The sequence below is a fragment of the Dermochelys coriacea genome, chromosome 14, assembly GCF_009764565.3.
Source record: "Dermochelys coriacea isolate rDerCor1 chromosome 14, rDerCor1.pri.v4, whole genome shotgun sequence".
Lineage (NCBI taxonomy): Eukaryota > Metazoa > Chordata > Testudines > Dermochelyidae > Dermochelys > Dermochelys coriacea.
In genome coordinates this window covers 11,819,096-11,841,749 of record NC_050081.1, presented here as the reverse complement: position 1 = coordinate 11,841,749, position 22,654 = coordinate 11,819,096, and the positions used below count along the sequence as shown (strand labels likewise).

Below are 22,654 nucleotides of genomic sequence, written 5' to 3'. Positions count from 1 at the left end.
TGGTTCTGCTCAAGGTTGTTGCCATCCGAAAATGGCTGAATGTGAATTAAGCTTTAATCTCAGTCAAGTTTCTAGTGGAAAAGTGTCATCAATGGCTATTAGCCAGGATGGGCAGGGATGGTGTCCCTAGCCTCTGTTTGCAGAAGCTGGGAATGGGCAACAGGAGGTGGATCAATTCATGATTACCTGTTCTGTTCATTCTCTCTGAAGCACCTGGCATTGGCCACTGTTGGAAGACAGCATACTGGGTAGGTGGAACTTTGGTCTGACCAGCATGGCCATTCTTATGTATGTCCATGTCTAAAAAAACCACACCCCGGTTGCAGCTCTCATTGACAGCCTGAGAAGAGACCAAGGAATAAATGAGCATGTAGACTGAACTAACAGATCCTTTCATCCTTAGCAGGGATCCCACTAGGTCAAGGTTGGAACACATTTTGGGGAAGCTTGCACTGCCACTGTACTCGTAATTGTGGATCATTGGACCCAGCCTCGCCTTCCTGCAGCATCATGTTCTTGAAGTGTTTGACTGTATGGAGTTGATACAGAGATGTTCTCTGAATTGTGCAGTGTTTTGGAGGTCTGACTGTATGGCCATCCTGCCCTTGCTTCTCCCTGTGCAGCCCTGGGCTTAAGTGGTGCAGAATGCTTCCTGCCCTGGGCTGAATTTTGCCATACCTGGCTGGAACTTAATTCATCAGCAATTCCTATAGGAGATAATCTCTTCTCCTATGCCTAGCAAGTGAAAGAACCTACCCAGCATATAAATTATTTAAAACAGAAGATTCTTTATAATATATTCTGCCCCTCAAGGAAACTAGGCCAAATGGGGGTTGGGGAGGAATTCTTCTTGCCATCAAATCTCAACACTGTGTAAATCAAGGAAGGGTCAGATGAGGCTGACCTCTCCCAGGATACGACCTGATGAGTGTCAGGTCTCATCTGAGAAGTAGGAATTTCAGATGCTTCTCCACTTGAACCATGAGCCCTGAACAGTCTGCCTCCTTAATGATGGCTGAATGTAAACTGTCCCTATGGAAAAAAATAGAATAGGAAAACATTACATTTCAGAATGTGCTCTTGTCACTCAGAAACACTTAGACTGCATGCATACAACTGCATTCAATATGTCAAGAGTGTGAATATCTCCATGCACTGAAAGCAAATGCATCAGCTCAGCCAGTGTCATGATAGCAAGCTCCCCTAACTATTTACAATGGAATTTTAAAGAGTTCAAAAGTGGGTCAGCTATACGTAAAAAAAAAAAAAAAAAAGATCAGAAAGAACAATAATAGGAAAGCCCAGGAACTGCATCCCAATAGTTCAGCATATAAGGACATTGGCATTTCTGTTTACATAGACTTTCTTCTTACCCTGGACAAAAATAAATACATAAAAATTATCAGACCTCTTGGGCCACTTTAAAGGGAACTTGGCTTGTCCCATGCAGTGTTGTTGTAACCGTGTTGGTCCCAGGATATTAGAGAAACAAGGTGGGTGACGTAATCTCTTTTATTGAACCAGCTTCTATGGGTGAGAGAGACAAGCTTTTGAGTTTACACAGAGCTCGTCTTCAGGTCTGAAACTTCTCTCTCACCAATAGAAATTCCTCCAGTTTAAGATATTACCTCACCCACCTTTTCTCTCCATTAGGCTTGTTCGGCAGCTTTGTCAAATATGGTGCAGTAAATTGCTGCAGACTATGCTCGATTCCTGAAGCTTGGTTTTTTTGACAGTAGAGAAGCTCCTTCTCTTGTTAATCAGTGCAGGCCTCTAACCTGGGGAAAAACCTTAATCCTGACAGTGACAGTTCCTTTCAACTTGCAGGGTCAGATTTAAAATAGAATTTCTGAGAGGAAGAGTTTGACAGATGAACAGCAAGGCTGCTTCTCACCTCATCGCGCCTGGTGAGTGCTTGCTGTATTTTCTTTTAAACACAGCAGCAGTCTCTGAGCCTAGAGCTACCTGCCTGTCCAATATGGTGCAGTGTAAAGACTCAGCCCATTGCTGTAAAGATAAATAGGGCTTATATGTTTTGTGCTTCAGGTGCCACGTTATTCCAGAGGCTGATTTAAAGCAGCCAGAAAATTCAGGGACTGAGTTAGAACATCCAGCCCTTTAAATTCATTGGAGGCTCCAAAGCAGAAATCAGGGGAAGCAAAGAAAAATATAAAGGGCTAGACTGTGGCTGGCCTGGTGAAGGGAATGGGGGTAAGGGTCAGAGAGTCTTCCCCATCCCATCCCCTGTGGAAACCAGCCACAATTTTGGGTAGTTGAGTCCATGCACAATGTCCACTTTAAAATGAGTTTGTTGGGGGACAAAGACAGGACATTACCTCTGCTCACATCCCTGCTATCAAGGTAACAAACAAGGGGAGCACCCGATGCACCCAGCAGAGGAAGGATGATCCAGCAGTAAGGGAGAAGGATAGTCCATGGTTAGGGTGCTAGCCTCAGCCATGGAAGACTCAGATTCAATTCCTTGCTCTTCCCCAGATTTCCTGGGCAAGGCTGGGTTTAGCCTCTTCGTGCTCCAGTTCCTTCTCTATCAAAATGGCAATAATAGCACTTCTCTAACCCACGGGTGCTGCGAGGATAGATTATGAGGTTTCCAGATACTGTGGTAATAGGTACCATAGCTAGACTTACTGGTGCAGCTGTCATTCTGGTGTGAACTCTCCAAAAAAAAATAAAACCACCAACAACCCTGTATCAGCCAGCGCTATAGCATAACCTCTGGTCCAGTGCAGACTAAGGCTTTAGACCATAGTTTAGCCCAAAACATTTGGCTTACCACCTGCCCCATTATATATTCCTAAATTTGCAGCGGCTTTTAGCATACCATCAAGTTCTAGATCTTGATTGCACTGCATGACAATTATGGAGACCTTCTAAATGACAGCACAGTCTTTCAAATGTTCCCATATTTTCATTCTCTAATTGAAGAAAAGTTATGATCCTATTAGTATGATTTTTTAATCTAGAAATTATGGTCTTGTGGTAGATGTGCTACGTACATATTCACTGATTAAATATGACAGTAATGAAAATATATTCCATAAAACAGGTTTGGGATGTCAGCCAAAGTGTTCCTGGGTAATCCCTGTGAATGAAAGAGGATTTGTGGGTACAGACACAAAGATTATTCCATGCCCTGCAGTGGAGCCTCTAATTCAAAGCCATTCCTGTCTGCCCAGCTAATGGGTTAAGAACAATCCCACCCACAATGGACTGGTTCTTTCTTTGCTTCAGTATTTGTGAGATGCTTACAAAGAGTCTGTCAATGGAGGTGCTGCCTTTCAAATGAGATGTGAAGCCAAGATCCTGACCACCTGTGTTGGTTAAAGGTTTTCAAGGCACTTTTGTAAAGAGTAAGTTTGTGCCAAGTGTGCTGGCTAACTCCCTTCTGGATAATTACATCCTCCCTTCCCAAATCCCCCCTGTGGAGTTTTGCTAGGATACTAAACTCTTCATTTCCTATCTTAAAACATTCCATAGTGTTGCAGTATTAAAATGGTGCTGTGGGTGTGCAAAGACTACAGCCTACTATGCTGACCAACATTGTTGCATTCTTTCTTTGCACTCCCCCTTCGGTCCATCTGCATCTTTGTTTTCTGCTTAGATTGTAAACACTTTGGGGCAGGGACTGTCTTTTGTTCTGTGTCTGTACAGTGCCTAGCATAAACTGGTGCTGGTGTGCAGTGCCATTGTTGAATATCAGAGACAGAAGGCGGGTTGGTCCAATAAAAGAGATTACCTCACCCACCTTGTCTAATACCCAAGCGGTAGTCGGTGTCAGCAAGTATTACGGCTTTATGTAGTTAGGTTGAGACGAGCCTCTTGGCAGTCTGGCCAGCTCCCCAGCCCCCATCTCAACCCCTGCATGCTGCTGCTTTTCATAACTCTTCCTTTTCTCTGTTTTTCATACCTCTGAAATCTCATTACCTCAGCCTGTCATAAATAATAAAATAACAGCAGTTCAGAACAAAGCTCAGTCAAGACTCAATACAGTGGGAAAAATGAAAATCATAAAAAGTGAAAGTTAATGGCCCTGCAACCACTATTGGGAGCGTTGCCGAAACAGGCTGTGCAGTTTCTGCCATATCAATCACAGCTCAGTTAGAGATTCTGCAAGGGCTACCTTGTTGCTATTGTTACTGGGGAAATATCCAGGGCAAGATTACTTCCCAAAGCACAGCCTGCTGTCAGTGTGGCTTGTTAACCTGAGAGAACTAGGGATATTTAACCCAGTCTCATCCCAGTTCTGATCTCTCCTCGTCCATGAAACCAACTCTGTCAATGCCGTTTTGGAGGAAGTAGCTAATCTTAAATTAACAGAAGTTTGAATGCTGAAAATTTGTTTTGGACACAACGAGTAGAGAAGACAGTGGCATGAACTTTGGCATGGACTAACAATCCAGGTACAAACCCACTAGAGAGTTTGGGTCTATAGTCTGGTTGCTAGCCCCTGCTGCCATATTTTCACTATTATTACGTGTGCTAGCTAGATTAAAGCTAGCACGGGGATGCCTACAATCACTTTCATTTGCAGTCTTGACATATCCTTAGCTGTGGCAGGCTTTGCTGGGCTAACGGGAGTGAAAAGCAGTAAACATTTATTTTAGTGTCAGAGGTGAGCAAATCAGGCTCTGGCTATGTACAAAAGTAGGTCTGCTGAGTAAAAATAAATAGCTTCTACTCAAAAAATTGACTCACTTTAAAAAGTACAGCTCCCCTACATTGTGCAAAACTCCAGCTGTTAATTTCAAGAGAAAACACTTCGGTTTAAAAACAGAGACACAAGCAAAGGGATCATATATTTTAAAACCTTATAGAGCTGTCAAGCTGGTCAGTAAGAGTTTGCCAACACACAATTCAATATGTTGCTATTACGTTTCCTTTTTATTGTTTTCATCATCAAAGGACCTGACTTTACAGAATTAAGATGAAAAGGAGTACTTGTGGCACCTTAGAGACTAACAAATTTATTAGAGCATAAGCTTTCGTGAGCTGTAGCTCACGAAAGCTTATGCTCTAATAAATTTGTTAGTCTCTAAGGTGCCACAAGTACTCCTTTTCTTTTTGCGAATACAGACTAACACGGTTGCTACTCTGAAACCTGTCAGAATTAAGATGATTCAGCTTTAGAGAAGTTTATAATGAACATACAAAAATGTAACAATGTTTGGAACTCAGGTGTGGAGAAGGGCTCTTGGGAAAATACTACCAGGCTGTCTGATGCCATCGAGAGCACATTCAAACTTTCTTTAAAAACCATTGTGAGGAGGGATTTTCCTAATATAAGCCGCAGAATGCAATGTTTAGAGTGGCGAGTGGTGATGACAATTAAAAAATGTGTCCAGTCTTTACGGGTGTGCTGCATTTAGTTTATTCTTTTGATCTCTTCGTAAGCAAGATGCATGCTACTTGTGTATATTCCCTGGCATTTATTTTCATTAGTTAACTCTGGTAGCAGGTATAAATATTATCCCAGAAGTAAAAGATTCACCTTTCAGTTTTAAGAACAGTGGTTCATTATTGGAGGGGAATAATGAAACATTATTTTTCTATAACTGGGTCATTGCTTTCTGGTTGAGGGGAATGGAAGCTATTTAGCCAATTGCAGATTAGCTGCAGTAGTTACTCTCATAGCCATTGAGCTGAATGCCAGCTCAGCCATGCCAGTGAAGAACATCGCAGGAGAAATCCTGGGCTGTCTGGAAGGATGGAGCAGGAGGAGATTCATAGACTTTAAGGCTTAAAAAGGGACCATTATGATCATCTATTCTGTCTCCGGCAGATCATATTAATGTCTTTCATGTCCCAGGGCAATTGTGTCTCCTTGCTCTCTCTTACCCTTTGGGCTTTTGTAACAAGTGAAGCAGTCTAACAGTTTATAGAGAGCATTGATATGCAGTGTCCTGTCCTTCTATCTGCAGTCAGAAGTTTATGCTTGTCTTAAAGGCCAGGCAGAGAAAATCTGGCGGTCCCAAAAGGCAGCCCTGAGCTCCCCCGTTGTTGAGCAATGAGTAAGTGAAAGTGGAGTAGGGGTCAAATGTAACAGAGTCTCTTTCTAGATTTACCCACTCTAGGAATCCTGGATACAGATGCCTCCAAGATAGGATGGGAACCTCCATTGTTATCACTGCACTTTACTTTGCCAAACTAGGTGGGAGACAGGTTAGACTCAATAACTTATCTGACAGTGTTTTAAAAAAAAATCAACATAGGAAGCAAAGTGTGGGCTAGGTCACTAGAGAGGAGACATTTGGAGAAAGGAGGGACTCCATGCAGCTCAACCAACATTGTTCATTATATTAAAATGTAGACTACAGCTTAAAATGAACCCCTTTATACACAAGGTGGATTTAAACATCTGATGCATGGGATCCTCTGGTCTTCAACTGACATCAGCTTAATGGGGTGAGTGATAATTCAATTCTATAAATATAATTTGGTATTGTTTCTCTCCTCCATGATATATATGCCTGCCCTTGAGATCCCATTCTATTCCATATAGGTTCTTGCACTACACTCATCACCACAGTATTCTTCAGATCCCACTGCAGCACCTAGTGAGCTCTAACATTCATCATTTGTGCTGGTTTATTTTTGTTTTCTTCCTATAGAAGCACATTGTTCTCTTCACTTTCAGAGTTATATAGCTATTTTGTGCTAATCTGGGCACTGCCTACTTTATTTGATATTACTCTCATTTAGCAATTATTGCAATTATTGCTTACTATAACAAAGCACCTATGTCTTTCTAGCAAGACTTTATCAAACTCTCCTTTCCCAGTCACCCGGAGTAGCCTAAGAACAAGGAGAAAGTATTGACTGTCCATTGAATTAACTTCAACTTGTAAAAGTTATTTAATTAATTGTATTTAGGAAAAAAAATAGGTCCTAAATATTTAACCAGCTCCTCTGCTGGTACAAATTGGTCTAGCTTCACTGAAATCAATGGAACAATGCCAGTTTACGTTGGCTCAGGGTTTGGCCTGTTATGTCTACTTGCCATCAAGTCTCGGTTCAGATAACTATTTTCGGGGTGTGGTGAGGCAAGCGATAACTTTTGCGTATTAAGCAGCCTCACTGACAAATGTTCCATCAAAGTTCATCTTTCTTTTATCATTTGGAGATGAACATAATTATCCATATTTATGGATTGGATACTATGTCATTGGAGCAGCTTCTGTGCAAATTGCATCAAGAATGTAATAGAACAGGGCTGTGTGAACATGCAATTACTTGTTTGTACTCAGCGCACACTGAAGCTCCACTTACTTCTAGCCCATGCCATCATTTATATTAAATGGTAACATTATCCAGCCGAGGGCATTCTTCCCACTAACTGAAATTTGAATACCCTTTTTTAAGCATCAGCGCTATTCCTCTTATTCACAGAACCTTCTTCACTTCTGGTCTACTTCGTGGATGTCTGTGCTCTTATTTGGAATTTGAATCACCCCAAATCATAGTCATGCTGGAGCAGCCAACTAGCTCATGTTAAGAACAAATATTGATAGGAAGTACAAATTTACAGATGAAGAATGATGCCTATAAAAGGAAATGGTGTTTATATTAAAAGGTCCACATGCAATACATAGTAACTTAAAATGGGCTGTGTCAGGAGGACGGCTCTAAATAGTTAAACAGAGAGCTATCCTTAGTTGCACCCAGGGTCCACAGTCAGTCCAAGGGTCAAGTAAGGTGTGAAGGTGGCTTAGAACCACCTTTACTTCCCTCCAGCCCCCAGCATTTCACCAAGCATGAGTTTAGCATATCTCAGGATTAAGCCCAAGGTATATATTTTGTTTTTTTTACCCAGAAGCATGGCCAAATTTGGCTTGGTGAGAAAGTTCAAGTAGGTGCAAGATGTTGTGTCCACACTAAAAGAGTAGTTGTTAATAGTTTTTGCAGCAGTTGTCACTCAGTGGTGCCTGATTTTTGCTGACAATAGGGTTGTATCTTAGGGTATGCCTACACTGCAATTAAAAACCCGTGGCTGGCCTGGGCTAAGGGGCAGTTTAAGTGCAGTATAGGCATTCAGGCTCAGGCCGAAGTCAGATCAACTATTTTAGCTTCTTGTCGACATTTGCAGAAACTCTGAGACATATTATCTGTGAGTTGTAGATCTCACACCAATATAGATTAACCGAAATATTATCTCTTTTATTGCTTCTATGTTTTATTCTGTTGAGTGATGTGAACTGTGTCTGGCAGTGGGGAGAAAAGAAATACATGGACCAAAAGTCAGAGTACCATTAACTTCCTAAACTTTAACATAATAAGTATACCAACACAAGTGAATTATAATAATCACCCATCCCTGACTTTGATGGATGTTGTCCTCTCAAATTCACCTCATACTGTTTTATGAACTAGATTATTTGCCTAAATCATCAGCCTATGATTGATTAGGGAAGAAAAATGAATACATAATCACCTCTCCATATCACACTACAAATAAGAAAGTTTTGTTCAACAGGCTGATTAGATTAAAATAAATCTTACATTTAGTCCTGATGAATGCAAATTTTGTTCTGAAATGTTGTGCTAAAATCGCATGAGCCACTTACCCCATTGTCTTTCAGATAGTTATTTGCCCCCTTCTCCATATTCTTCTTCTTTAAATGCCTACATGGCTATATCTACTTCCCAAACTGTGCTGTCAAAGAGGCATTGCCTTAGGTCATCAAAATATTGGGAGCAGCAAAATATGTATTATGTGAGTGACCGGTAGACAGTAAGCAAGATGCATTCACTTGTTTACTTAAGACAAAATTTTGATGACCTCTTTAGAAGAATTGTACTGTTACCCGGGATTTTAAGGACCCACAGCACGGGCAACTTAACTATTTTACTCCAGGCAGTGTCAGGAATAAATCAATAGGGACACAGCAATTCTGTCTGATCAAAGATTAAATGCAATTAAGCATGTTTTATCTAACAGTTTATTATTATCTGCAGTTTATTATATTTAAGCACACACAGACATAAGCAATGGGTTTAGAACATCCCAGATATTTACCTCCATCTGGAACGGTATTGAGTAATTAACAGTGGATTCGCAGTGGCAAGTCACTCACCCACCAGGGCGAAAAAGTGTCAGGAAAAAATCTCTCAAGATGGCTTCAGAGGACTGCTCCAAAATACACTCTATTAGCTAATCTTTTATAACTAACTGCTACAAAACACACAGGTCATAATGACTCCTACTGGATCATCACTTTTCTAACTTTCAATACACTTTCAATAACAGAGGCATCTGTATTCAAGGTTTTCCAACCACCCACCAAGGTTTTCAGCCTCAGTTGTTTACTTGTCTGTCCCCTCCTCCCATTCTGATTAGCAGAAACTATAGCTAGTTTTGACCTTGCTTCTGAAAGCCTGTCTCCAAATTAACACTTAACTGTATGGTGTTCTATTTTACTAATTCAGGGTGGCTGAATGCACATAATATGGTTATAATTAGCTTGGTGACATTCAGGGGTATACACACCCCTCAAATCCAGGGCAATAGTACCTTAGAAGAGATGGGAAAAGTGCAGTGAATGTTTTTATTTGCTCAGTCCACATTTTAATATGTGAGAGGGAGGACTAGGGTGACAAAGGAATTAGAAATCCTAAATCATAATTTCTCCTGGCATCCGAGCTTTGAACTGTCTTGAAGTTATACTGAAAGAAGGATGATTACATTTTGAAACTTGTTTTATGTAGAATATATATATCCTGTTGAAGGGGTGGGTGTGTGTAAATTAAAACATAAGGTTAAAGTGGAAATCTTTTGCAGTGTCCTCTGATTTCCAGGAAAGAACTTGGGGAGATTTTTTTCTCTTACAAACCTTTGAGGTGTTCTATATTTTGGTGAATAGAAGTAATCTATAGCGACTTATCTATCTGAAAGTGAAGGAAAAAAATACCTACAGCCCCACCAGGGGTTCTGCCAAGTAAAGGAGATTAAAGAAGGGGGGGGTGATTATACATGAAAGAACTTTATATTTGAAGAGAAATATGCAGTCAAGAAACAAAAATCAGATTCAACTCAAAATACACCCTGCCTTAAACACCAGGAAACACTGACTCGAGAAAGTTTTGTGAAAAATGTAGTACCTCAGGGACAGGGACAGTACCTCAGGCTTTACCTTTACATCTTCTAAAGCATTGTGAAAGCTTGGCAAATAAAAATAAGTTGGCAGTGTGAATATGGAGAAAATAAATTATAAGGAAGTGCTTATACTTTTGTCTCCCTCATTTAGAGAATTAAAGTCTGCTGCATGAGAAGAGAAAAAACTTTGGAGAAACACCAGCTTCAGCAGCAGCTAATAATGAAACAGAGTAATTTATGGGGTGAATATAATGAAAAGAAGGCAGAAAGGAAGTATGATGAAGTGTCTACTCAACAGTGTTTTCCCTGAGTGTGAGTGTCATGATTTTTCATAGGCTGGATTGCCATTCCCAAAGCAAATCCTTCTTTCTGCAGAGTGCTAACCACCTTACCGGATCCAGCCCTTTCAGAGCTCTGAGAATGAAAGAGTTAATGAAAAGTTAATAAAGAAAATATGCTTACAGAGTATCACATCTTTATCAATCAACTGGAAATTATCACTTGAATTATTTATTAAAATTCCCCTTTAATCTTTTCTATTAATAGAAGAGAAATAATGGACTGGAATGTTTGATACAATTTTGCAGCTGAAAAATAGCAACCTGTTATCCCCTTTTAATGAATCCAGCCTCGTGAGGTGTGCCATGGAAAAGACAGACTTATTAATGTCTCTGTGCTGTAGATTGACATGGCACATCATTAAAGCGCAGACATAGTCATTACTTTGTGCCACAGTGCTTTGCATTATTAATGTACTCAGTGCTGTGGGGACACAGGAAATGCATCAGTGGTCTGTGCGTTTCTAAGCGCCATGATGGATTACAAAGGAGATGCCAAGATTCAAAGCCTAGTATTGCATTTGGCCTTTTAAAGTGATTTCCTTCAGCTCCTCCTTGGGTCTCATCTTGCTATTGTACCATATGGGAATGCCAATGAAACCAATGGGAGATTTGAGCACTAACTGAGGACGGTATATAGTCCTTAAGTACTGTGTTAAAGTAATAACATTAAATAAGACTTGTTTAAGAAAAAATCTGAGTTAAGACCCAGGGATTCAGCAAAGCACATGATATCAGTGAGACTACTTACATGCTTAAAGTTAGGTACTTGCATAAGTGGTTTGCTGAATTGGAGTCTAAGCTAGAGGTGTGTGAATGACTGTCTTGGTTTTGTTTGTTTTGTCCCCTGCTTCAGTGGCCAAAAAAGTGGTGGTAAAGCTGGAAAAAATTCATGAAACATTTTGGTTTTGAGGGTTTTTTATCCGTTTTATTAAAATTGAAATAAAATTAAAAACAAAACAAAAAGTTGTTTTGCATTGAACAATAAAAAACATTGTTTAAAAATGTCAGTTTCAATTTTTTCAGAATTTTTTTCAGCAAATTCGACAAATTCATGAAATGTTTCAGTTGATCTGAATCTAAATTTTTCAGCTAAAAAGGTTTCATGTGAAAAATTGCACCCAGGTCTACTGTACTTTAAAGAAATCCACAAAAATTCAGCAGCAGGCTTCTTAGTCCATTGTGAGTTTATCTCATGTTTACTGGTAGATATAGTACACAGCAAGCACAACATAGTACATAAGATAATTACCTCATCTGAGACACTCAGACATACTGTAATATGTGTGGCTACTGTGAGTAAGCACCACTGCCCTATCCTGGATGCATTCAGAACTGTGTAACTACTGTATATCATAGACCCTATGCTGCTAACAGCTCAATGAATTTCTCCTTGAGCTCAACGGTTTGGTTAAGGTGTTTGCATTTGGAGCAGGAAGACCAGAATTCTCTCCTAGGTTTCATTATGCAGTTCTGAGCAGATGTAATGTGCAGCACAGTGTGACGATGGTGCTGGGAAACTGTAGATTTGTAAGTTTCAGAGTAGCAGCCGTGTTAGTCTGTATTCGCAAAAAGAAAAGGAGTACTTGTGGCACCTTAGAGACTAACAAATTTATTAGAGCATAAGCTTTCGTGAGCTACAGCTCACTTCATCGGATGCATTTGGTGGAAAAAAAAAAACTTTTTTTTTTCCACCAAATGCATCCGATGAAGTGAGCTGTAGCTCACGAAAGCTTATGCTCTAATAAATTTGTTAGTCTCTAAGGTGCCACAAGTACTCCTTTTCTTTTTGTAGATTTGTAACTCTACTTTTGGTAATATTAAAGTGTAGATTTTTGTGACCTATTTACCTATCTAAAGATACCAAGTGTTTGGTTTGTTGAGCTTCCTTTGTGGAGCTACAAAGGGTTGTACAAATATTATTGACTGAGTTTTACTTTTCAATATTTAACTTCAATATACTGTACTTTGCTGACCAAGTTAACTGCTTATGCAAAGTTCTTATCCCTGACCCTTGCTGCAGGTCTGCATTCATTCTTTTCTTGCAAAACTCCCTTTGACAATAAAAATTTGATGCATGGAAGTGAGAATAATGTACATTAGAGGCATGTTGTGTAGAACAGAAAGAGGAGAACGGGGCCCTTAATGAGCATGAAGGAAGTGGAATATATTCAACTGAAGTTGTGCATATGCATTTGATTCTGCATTTTACATAATTTCAAAAATGACGGTTACATATTCAACTTTTTGAACTTTACACATTAATCGTCCATTTTACTGAAGTACATCAACAATTAAGCTATACTTAGACTTTTTGTGATATTTATTCTTTATGCAAATACACTTCAAGGGCCAGATCCTCAGCTAGTGCAACTGGCCGTAACTGCATGGAAGTTAGTGATGCTAGACAGATTTATGCTAGCTGAAAATCTGGCCCAGACCAGAGTGCAATGTTCTCTTTCCAGCTATTTCTTTCCACTGCATATTAATTTTAAAAAATTACTGTCGTGTTCTTTTCAACTGAAAGGCATTAATTTGCATATGGATTTAATTGCTTCATATTGCCATTGTAAAGAAAAATTAAAATAACTAAAATACTGAGGGGAGCAAGATCATGTAGATTTACTGGGCGGAGGGGGCGGGGGAGAGAAGAGGAAGTGGAAATTCTGTGGCATGTTTGTCATACCACTGCATGGCTCCCCCACATCCCAGCTCCACAAGGTAAAAACACTAGGGCTGAGGAAGTGGAAAAACCATGAGCAGATATGGAGATGGAGCATGCTCTGTGACCTGCTCCTTTCCAGATCCTACAGTTATCCATGCAACACTAACTTCCACCAAGGACCTTGGTCATGGCTTGCACTGAAAAGCTACAGAAATACAGCCTGACTCTGATGGTCCCAATGGATTTCTGTCCTCCAGAGGTTTGGAAGTCCACAGCCTGAGGAGAGCTTTGGTAAGAACAGGCATGATGTCAACTTTGCAGATTGTCCTTGGCCCTCTGTCACCTTCTCAGCTTTATTTTTCTTTCTGAAAATGGGTACATTCTACCCTAATGTACAGTTTAGCTAGGAAGTTCAGAAGTACCCAGAGTAGTTAGGCACCCAGCTCCCAATGACTTTTTTTACATTTGGTTATTTTGATTAATCCTGATTATTTCATCAGTAATGCAAAAGCAAGGCGTTCCCCAAACCACTGGCTTGTATTGCTGTCAGCTTTAATTGACTAGATGACAACTTAAGACCTGTGTTTATCTACCATGATTCTAACCACTCAGTGGGTAGTGAATATTCTTTTTAGTTTAATGCACTGAATGAAATTTGTATGCAAGTATATTAGCAAAGCTAAACACTTGACTGAACTATGCAGCTCAATTAGCAAAGAATAATGGGGCAATAAGTAAAGTGTATGCAATTTCATCAAGCCTTCATAGCTCGGTAAAGTCTATAGCACAATCAGGAAAGCACAAAGAGCTACTGTTAGTGTATCTAACTGAATATTTGCTTGTTACCATTGACTGGATCAAAAAGAGTGTGCCAGGCAAACAGAAAAATGAGTAGTTGCATCAGTATGATCTACAGCTCAATCAGGTGCATATACTTATTAATTAGCAAAGTGTGACACTTCATTTAATTAAGACTATAGAAACGTAACACCTGAAGCAGGACATCAGATTACTGTAATGTGCCGCTTGATCACTATCAAACAGCACCCAAACAGCTCCTTTAGTAAAACTATATACAGCATAATTTTTAAATTAAGTAAAAAGTAAACTGGTCAAAGCAACTCCACGATTAGCATGTAAATATGTATAGTCTGAGGAATCTATGTCCTGGATCTCAGGCAGGCTTAGCCTATGGTTTAAACCGTTCTTATGAGATTGTAGACAAAAATAGTGGAAATAGTGTGAGAAAAGCTGATCTTTTGCAAGACTTCTGCTATCTTCAGCTGCTTCTAAGCCTCTTCCAGAAAATAGGTCCTTCTCTGGCTTATGACAAGATGAGATCCAAAACATGAACATGCATTTGTGGAATTTGGATTTGTGGAATTTGGATCTGAGTTTCCAGTACATGGCCTTCTTTAATGTAAATTTTTGTCCAATAAAGTGCCCTGCTATTCTGCTGTGCAATATTAGGGTAACTTCTACAAGACAAGACAATAAATTGAAGTTCGTTGAAGCGGAGTTAGAACAATACCAGTGCAGGTGTTAGGAAAGGCATACCTACCAGAGTCTACGGCCAGGCACAGATGAGAGAAAAAAATGACCATGGTAAAAGGTGAGTTTCTGCATTCCACAGTTAATGGTCTCTGAAAGTCATGTTGTTAGTGCTACAAAGAAGAATGTAATTGGGGATGCTTGCCAATATCCCTAGCATTAAAGTCTGCTTTTGAATTCATATGTGTTGATTAAATTGGAGTCATAAGTACAGCCAACAGCAGAATTTCCTCCTTAAAATACTTATAACTCAGAAAACGCTAGTTGTATTCTCTAGCTGTATTAGAACCATCAAGGCTCCCTTAAAGTTTCAGTGCAGCAGGTTAGGATATTTTTCTGGATGATATAGGGTATCCAAACAGCAGCCTGTAAAACTTTTTAAATGTAAGCACATTTTTATCCTCTGGAGGTTGTGTGGTAATAGTAGGAAGGGAAACATCTACCTGTCTTGATCTGTGTTTCTTATCTAATTAGGTTTCCCTCACTTCACTACTTTGGCACCTTATGTGACCTGAACATGCAACATTTCTAAATTTCTCAAAGAAAGACCTCCTACCCCTTCTGTTTTATAAAGTCTTCTCAAAACAGAGAATGTCTTAGTGCCCTTATATAAATCCATGGTACGCCCACATCTTGAATACTGCGTACAGATGTGGTCTCCTCATCTCAAAAAAATATACTGGCATTAGAAAAGGTTCAGAGTAGGGCAACTAAAATGATTAGGGGTTTGGAACGGGTCCCATATGAGGTCAGATTAAAGAGACTAGGATTTTCAGCTTGGAAAAGAGGAGACTAAGGGGGGATATGATAGACGTATATAAAATCATGAGTGGTGTGGAGAAAGTAAATAAGAAAGTTATTTACTTGTTCCCATAATATAAGAACTCAGGGCCACCAAATGAAATTAATGGGCAGCAGGTTTAAAACAAATAAAAGGAAGTTCTTCATACAGCGTACAGTCAACCTGGAACTCTTTGCCTGAGGAGGTTGTGAAGGCTAAGACTATAACAGAGTTTGAAAGAGAACTAGATAAATTCATGGAGGTTAAGTCCATTAATGGCTATTAGCCAGGATGGGTAAGGAATGGTGTCCCTAGCCTCTGTTTGTCAGAGGGTGGAGATGGATGGCAGGATAGAGATCACTTGATCATTACTTGTTAGGTTCACACCTTCTGGGGCACCCGGCATTGGCCACTGTCGGCAGACAGGGTACTGGGCTGGATGCACCTTTGGTCCGACCCGGTATGGCCATTCTTATGTTCTTGTGTTCTCAAATGGATTTAATTTCAGTGCTTGTTTCCAGGCGATAATGTTACTGGGCCATCATGTTGCATCATTATTATGGGAATGTCTGCTTAAAGGGATGTGTTTACCACTTTGCCTTAAAATTGGCAAGATTCAAGCTCCTTTCTCTAAACGTGTGCACACTGTTCACAGGAACTCATTGAAAAATGCTCTATCCAATGTCCCTGAGGATTAGACCCTTTACAATGTCACTCTCTATCTGCCATGATAGGTTGCAGAGGCAAAAGCAATCTCTGAGACAGCTTGGCTTTTGTTCATTGAGGTATTTTAAAAATGAAAACAAGGACCTTTCAGTGGACTAAGATTCAGATTATATATACATTGCATGCATACATACATATATATACTACTGGATTGGAGTACCTGTATACTATTTTATACTTTATTCATTTAATTGTATTCTAATTCTTTGAAAATTGGTATTCCATTGGTAAGTATAACTCTTAGTTAACCAGAATTTCTGATTAACTGGCACAACCCATTCCCCCAACATGCCAGATAACAAAGCTTTTATGATGTATCATTTTTTTCCTCTCATCTCATATACATATATGTATATATATGAGATGAGAGAAAAAATGATATATATCATAAAAGATTTATCTGGCATGTTGAGGGAATGGGATGTGTGCCGGTTAATCAAAAATTCTGGTTAACTAAGAGTTATACTTACCAATGGAAAACCAATTTTCAAAGAATTAGAATACAATTAAATGAATAAAGTATAAAATAGTATACAGGTACTCCAATCCAGTAGTAATACTGCACTGCAGAGTGGTTGGTTTCTTGAAGCACTTAGGTGTATTCAGGTAAAGTATAAAGGTATACAGTAGGTTATTTTATGACACTACATATCACTCTGGGCAGTGCATGTCATACACCCAGATCACTAAAAATACACTTAACACTAAAACTATACTGAACATAATTTAATGTTTCTTTAATCATTCAAAAGGCACTTCAGGATCTTGCAGTGCCACAGGGTCATCATTATCAACATCAGTTATCATTGTAGATGTTGAAGGTGTAGGACAGTGTTTCCCAGATGTGGGACGCCGCTTGTTCAGGGAAAGCCCCTGGTGGGCCCGCCCAGTTTGTTTACCGGCCAATAGGGGCTGCAGGAAGCGGCGGCCAGTACATCCCTCAGCCCGCGCCACTTCCCGCAGCCCCCATTGGCCGGGCACAGCAAACCACTGCCAGTGGGAGCCACGATCAGCCGAACCTGCTGCTGCGGCGGTAAACAAACCGGCCGGGCCCTCCAGGGGCTTTCCCTGAACAAGCAGCGTCCCAAGTTTGGGAAACACCGGTGTAGGAGATTGGGCTGAATCTGTAAGGACCCTATGACACACCCTGGAAGCTGCTTTTTTGAATAAATCCTTGATATCAGCCTGCTTGCTTGTCTTCTGCCTCTTTTGCATAAAAGTAGAGTGCAGAATATGTAATTGCATCACCTCCTGGACAATATACTAGTCCTGGTTACTAGATTGAAGATTTGTATTGGGAGAGATCAGAAATGCCAGTTAATAGAGCTTCCTGGTTGATAAAGTGGAGGATAACACACAGCTTTTACTGTGTGTGTGTGTGTGTGTGTGTGTTTGTGTGTGTGTACACACAAAGCCTGTAATGTTTGTTTTTATAAACATTACAGTCTTTGTTGATGCTTTTATATGAGGATTCCCATAGCAGATGTTCTGTAAGCACTGGATTTTTCTGGTTGATGGCAGGAGATTAGGAGGGATAGGGAGAGATTAATAAGAATACTAAACAAGCCTAAATCTTGTGCTCTTTGAAGAGGTTTCCATGCGTCTTTGAAGTTTTAATGGGTCTTAATGCAAAGCAATGTCTTCTTACACAAAACTAAATTCTTTAATGTAACTTTAAATCTAGAGCCACTTGTTGTCAGAGCTTTCATATAGAATCTTATCCTCTCATATTTCATTTAAAATATTTTAAATGTAATGATACAGAATTTATTAATTGATCAATAGGTTGTTTGGGGACACACACAGCCTCTTATATTGATCTAACTGCTCAACAAGGTGATTATGGGTAGAGAAATCGATATGGTATCTTGCCAACTAATCTTCATTGATGCCGGGTTAAGTTAAAGAGCTCCCACTTAAGGCTTGATATATGTACATTCACCTGGACAATAGTTTTTTAAAGTATCATTCTGTTTATATAGAAAAAATGAAGCTATGGTATCAAGTAAAATTAAATCCAGTAAAGTCAATATGAAATACTTTGGTGTATACAGTTTAAATGGAAAGCCGACCATAAATGCCTAACATTATCATAGGGACTGGGGAACAACTAGTTCAGAAGTAACAACTGCCCCCTTCTTTGCCCCCTTTCTAGATCGGTAACCTACATCAAGCCTTTCTAAAAATTCCAGAACGTTAGGTTAGTGAGATAATGTCTTTCTTTTATTGGCCCAACTTCTGTTGGTGAGAGAGACAAGCTTTTGAGGCACACAGAACTCTTCTTCAGGTCTGAAGCTTGTCTCTCTCATCAACAGAAGTTTAGTCCAATAAAACATACTATCTCACTCACCGTCTCTCTCTAATACCTATCTGCCTACTCCAGCCATAGCTACCAATTAATGTGAAGTTCCATGTCTTATCCCCAGCATTTCTTTAGGCAGAGTGGTGTGACTATAAGCCAATGTTTACGAGTGACTGCAAATTACTTATGAATATGCAAATTAGCTAATCGACTACTTTGAATAAAATATCAGTGTGGATCTCCATAAAAGTTGTGATCTCTGCTGGTTCCGATCTCACTTACACTTGTGTAAATCAGGAGTAATTCTGAAGTAAATTAAATATCTCTAGTGTAAAAACAGAGAATTCAGGACCTAGATTTCATTTTTTACATCCTATTTTGTCTTCATTGAATGTTGTCACCTCTAACAAACTGATCATGAATCGCTAATGTTTTTTTCTTAAAGCCTCAGCTCCTGGAGTCTTGGAGCTCATTTCAGTTTTCATTTAAAAACAAACCTTCTAGCCCATGTGCTTATGGAGAAAAGCTTGAAGATGTGACTCCTAATGTCTCAAAACCAGAAGGAAGATTTAAAAAAATACCCAAAAGATATTATTTTTTAAAATCTCATTATTTTTTGGTGGCGGGGGGCTCAGTAACATGATTTTTTTTCATGTGTAGGGTGCATTCGTTGGACCTGTATTGACTAAGTATTGAGAGGGCTCAATACTTAAAACATTATTGAACTTGAATGTCTAAAACTGTGCATACAACAACTGTGTGTCTGATTTCAATGTGCAAATATTACAGTTTTAGTTGCAAACAGGGTGTTGCTGAATATGGTTGATCTGTTATGCATCCAATTGACCAGCTGTAGATGCAATCAAATAATTACATCAGAGAAAAGAGGCAGAGATATACTTGCTTCTATGCAATTATGTGTCACCCTTAATCACACCCTTACATTTCCTTCAGTTTAAACAGTGTTGCCAACTCTTGTGATTTGATCATGAGTCTCATGAGATTGGGTGTTTTTCTTAAAACCCCAGCTGCTGGAGTCAGGGGGTAACCTGAGAATCTCAGCTTTCATTTAAAAAAAAAAAAGTAGATTTCTAGTCCTCCTTGTTGCACGGAAAAGCTTGCAAACATGACCTTTGTGTACCCTAAATGGCAAATAAAAAAACACAACTTTATTTTAAGCCAATTTCATGATTTGGGAGTGGGGACGGCTGTCCCATGATTTTTAAATGCTTGCGGTTGGTAAGGTATGTTTTAAATAAAATAAATTTCTCTGAGTAACTAGATTTAAATAACTAAGAAGTGGAAATTTGGATTCATATGTGTGGGTGATTCCCTCAGTCAAAGCTGTAGATATCTGTCTTAGAGCAGGATACTAAGGAATGCAAAACAAAACCTTAAGAATAACTAACCAAATTCATCCCGTGTAACTGGGCAGAATCAATAGAATTGCACCAGGAATGAAACTCACCCAAAGTGTGTGTTTGTTTTTCTTTCATTACTGAAGATCTTTCCTGGTTATGACTGAGCTATATATTACTGCAAATAACATGACACAGTATTGATTGCCAAACACTGTCTCTGTTTGATTCTGTGCTCCAGGTGGGCAGGAATTCATTATTTCATATATCATTCTTAACTGGCTGTTGTGATTCCATAAATTCAGGAGGCTTTGCAAAGTTAAGAAGCAAACTTTTTTATTTTTAAAGGATTTTTGAGTGCCTCGTAGTGGCTAATATGACCATTGTGTACTAAGGGAGCAGCTCACTGCCACTGGTTAATTGTAATTTATACTGCATGAGGATCCAAAACATCCTAGGTGCCACACACACAGCAAAGACACAATCCCTGCCAGAGTTTACAGTCAGAAAACTGTGACTTGTCAGTCTGATTTATCTGCCCTTATACCACAGGGCTTTCAAATGGACAGTGCTTTCCAAATCTTTCTTTTTTTTAATGCAAGATGGCAGTAGCCAAGGTGCACAGATAGATGAATTAAGAAAAAAACTGACTGGCTGACATTCAAAAATATACACCTCCCTGGCCCATGTCTTCTTCAAAGAGCCTGGCGTTAATAAGTAGAAAAATGCAAAGCTAATGTTTTGCTTTCTTCATTAATGTCACTGCAGAGAGCTTCATTAATGCCTCAGAGAGACACTCTCATATTTTTGGCTGATTACATTAATGCACAAATTACTGAAGTGTATTTATAAGAATTTCTATTCTGCTCTGAAATACAAAACTATTTGTTGAACTCTTCAACTATTAAAAGCATTCTATTGTCAAAGCACTGGGAAGACATTGGTATACCAGCAAATTTGGTTGGTTTTTTTTTTTTAATGTTTTCAATTATTCCCTTTAACAGACAGATCTATGTGGGAATTTGTTTGTATAGTTCTACAATTAGTAAACAGTTTTGGTTACCTTTACCCTTTTACTGTGTGTGTGTGTGTGTGTGTGTGTGTGTGTGTCTAATTTAGAGCTCTAGTTAAGCTAATGCCAGTAGGTTAATAGGGTGAAAAACACCTACATCTCAAACACTTAAAATCAGCCCTGATTTCAGTTCAACCACTGTGCATGAACCAGTATTATTTTGCTCAATTATTTAGTGTTCACCAACATAGAGCAAAAGCATATGTATCCATCTCTATGGAACTTGTTTGAACTATGTTCATGAGGTGTGCCACATGATACTTTACCTATGACCTTCACTGGCTGAGCTTACTCCGTGCAATTAAAAGAATCCAGGCAAGCCATTATTCAGGGCATATTTTAACTGAGCTCTCAGTATCTGTTTCCGTAATGTATCACAAGTATCTGTTTTTATAATGTATCACATTCAAAAAAAGAATCACATTTTTTGCATGTAATTAGGAAAATAACAGTAGGGCAGAGGAAAGGGTTGAATTTTGCCTTTGACAAAAATTTCATACCTATCTCATACAGGTGGAAAATCTGCATTATTTTATTTATTTATTTATTTATTTATTTATTTATTTTACTTTTAGGGCACAATGCAGCATTAATGCTTATCCAAAATTTATTCACACTGGTTTATTCCAGAAAATGCACTGTAAATCTTCCAAGGAGCTTTCCGGTACTTCCTGGTGCTGACTGGATCATAAATACAGCAAAAATGGACACTTTTGCAGCATAGTATTTCACTTAAAACTGTAGTGGATAAATCTCAGATATGCTACTGGGAACACTCATGCACTGCTCTTTAGGATGGACTAGGCGACTTAATGTAGGTCTTTTAAGGTGGCTGTGGCAGGGAACATATCTTGCTATGTGGTGGTTTTGGGGGTTTTTTAAGCATCATGAAGATCTCTAGTATTGTATAGAGAACTGAGCCAGAAAATCCTTACTCATTTTAGTAGCTACATCTGTCACCCCATCAAAGGCAATGGAACAACTTACATGATTATAGATTATTTATGTAAGTAAGGAATGCAAACTTGCGCCCCCTGCTCCCCCCCCCCCCAACAATGATCTTTATTAATTATAAGACAACCACCGTGTTGGCCAACACATTAGGGATTGAAGTGGAGACCTCCAGAGTATATAGCTTGAGCTAAAGCTCTCTAGCTGGGGCATTAACACGCATATCTTCTGCAGATCAGGCCCAGAGGGGGACCTGTCTCACACACTCACCAATGGGTTATGGTAGCTGTTATGATTTCACTAACTCTGTTTCTTGCTGAATAAAGGAAGGGTCTTCCCCACAGCAAAACCCATGTAGGAGGGTGGAAGCGGAAACCCCACCTGCTCACCTCTCGAGTTCAACATCCTGCTAGTAGGGGTTTAACAGCTGTTACTGAAGCAGGGAGGTGCAAATTGCCAGAAGTGTTGGAAGTAGCTACTTATTTGAGGCTATTCCTAACTATTCCTGCCAGTGATCTTGGTAAAATTAATCCGATCCCTAAGCAGAACATATGCATATTTTAGCAGTTGCTACTGCATATCCTGTGCTTGTCTTATTTTAAATAACTCTGTGTCTACAATTAATGGAATCAAGAATTATTTTTAAACCTATATGAAGCAGATGATGAATTCAACCACATTTTCATGTTATTTTCTGTCAGGAAACATCTGTGCAAAAAAAAATGAAGAATAATATTCTAGAATATTGTGTTCCCTTAGTGATGAATGTACTCATGAGAATACAGTACATCCGCAGAAT

General features: G+C 39.3%; 1 long non-coding RNA gene across 3 annotated transcripts in view; it reads left to right on the top strand.

The window, feature by feature from the left end:
* Positions 1-22,654, top strand: part of LOC119843161 — a 121,957-nt gene that overhangs the window by 80,557 nt on the left and 18,746 nt on the right. For 2 of the 3 annotated variants that reach the window (XR_006275714.1, XR_006275713.1), the window contains exon 3: positions 10,263-10,423. This is a non-coding gene — a long non-coding RNA (uncharacterized LOC119843161). Of the gene's footprint in view, positions 1-10,262; positions 11,459-22,654 lie in introns of those variants that run through there. The other variant, XR_005288876.1, reaches the window with a different exon arrangement.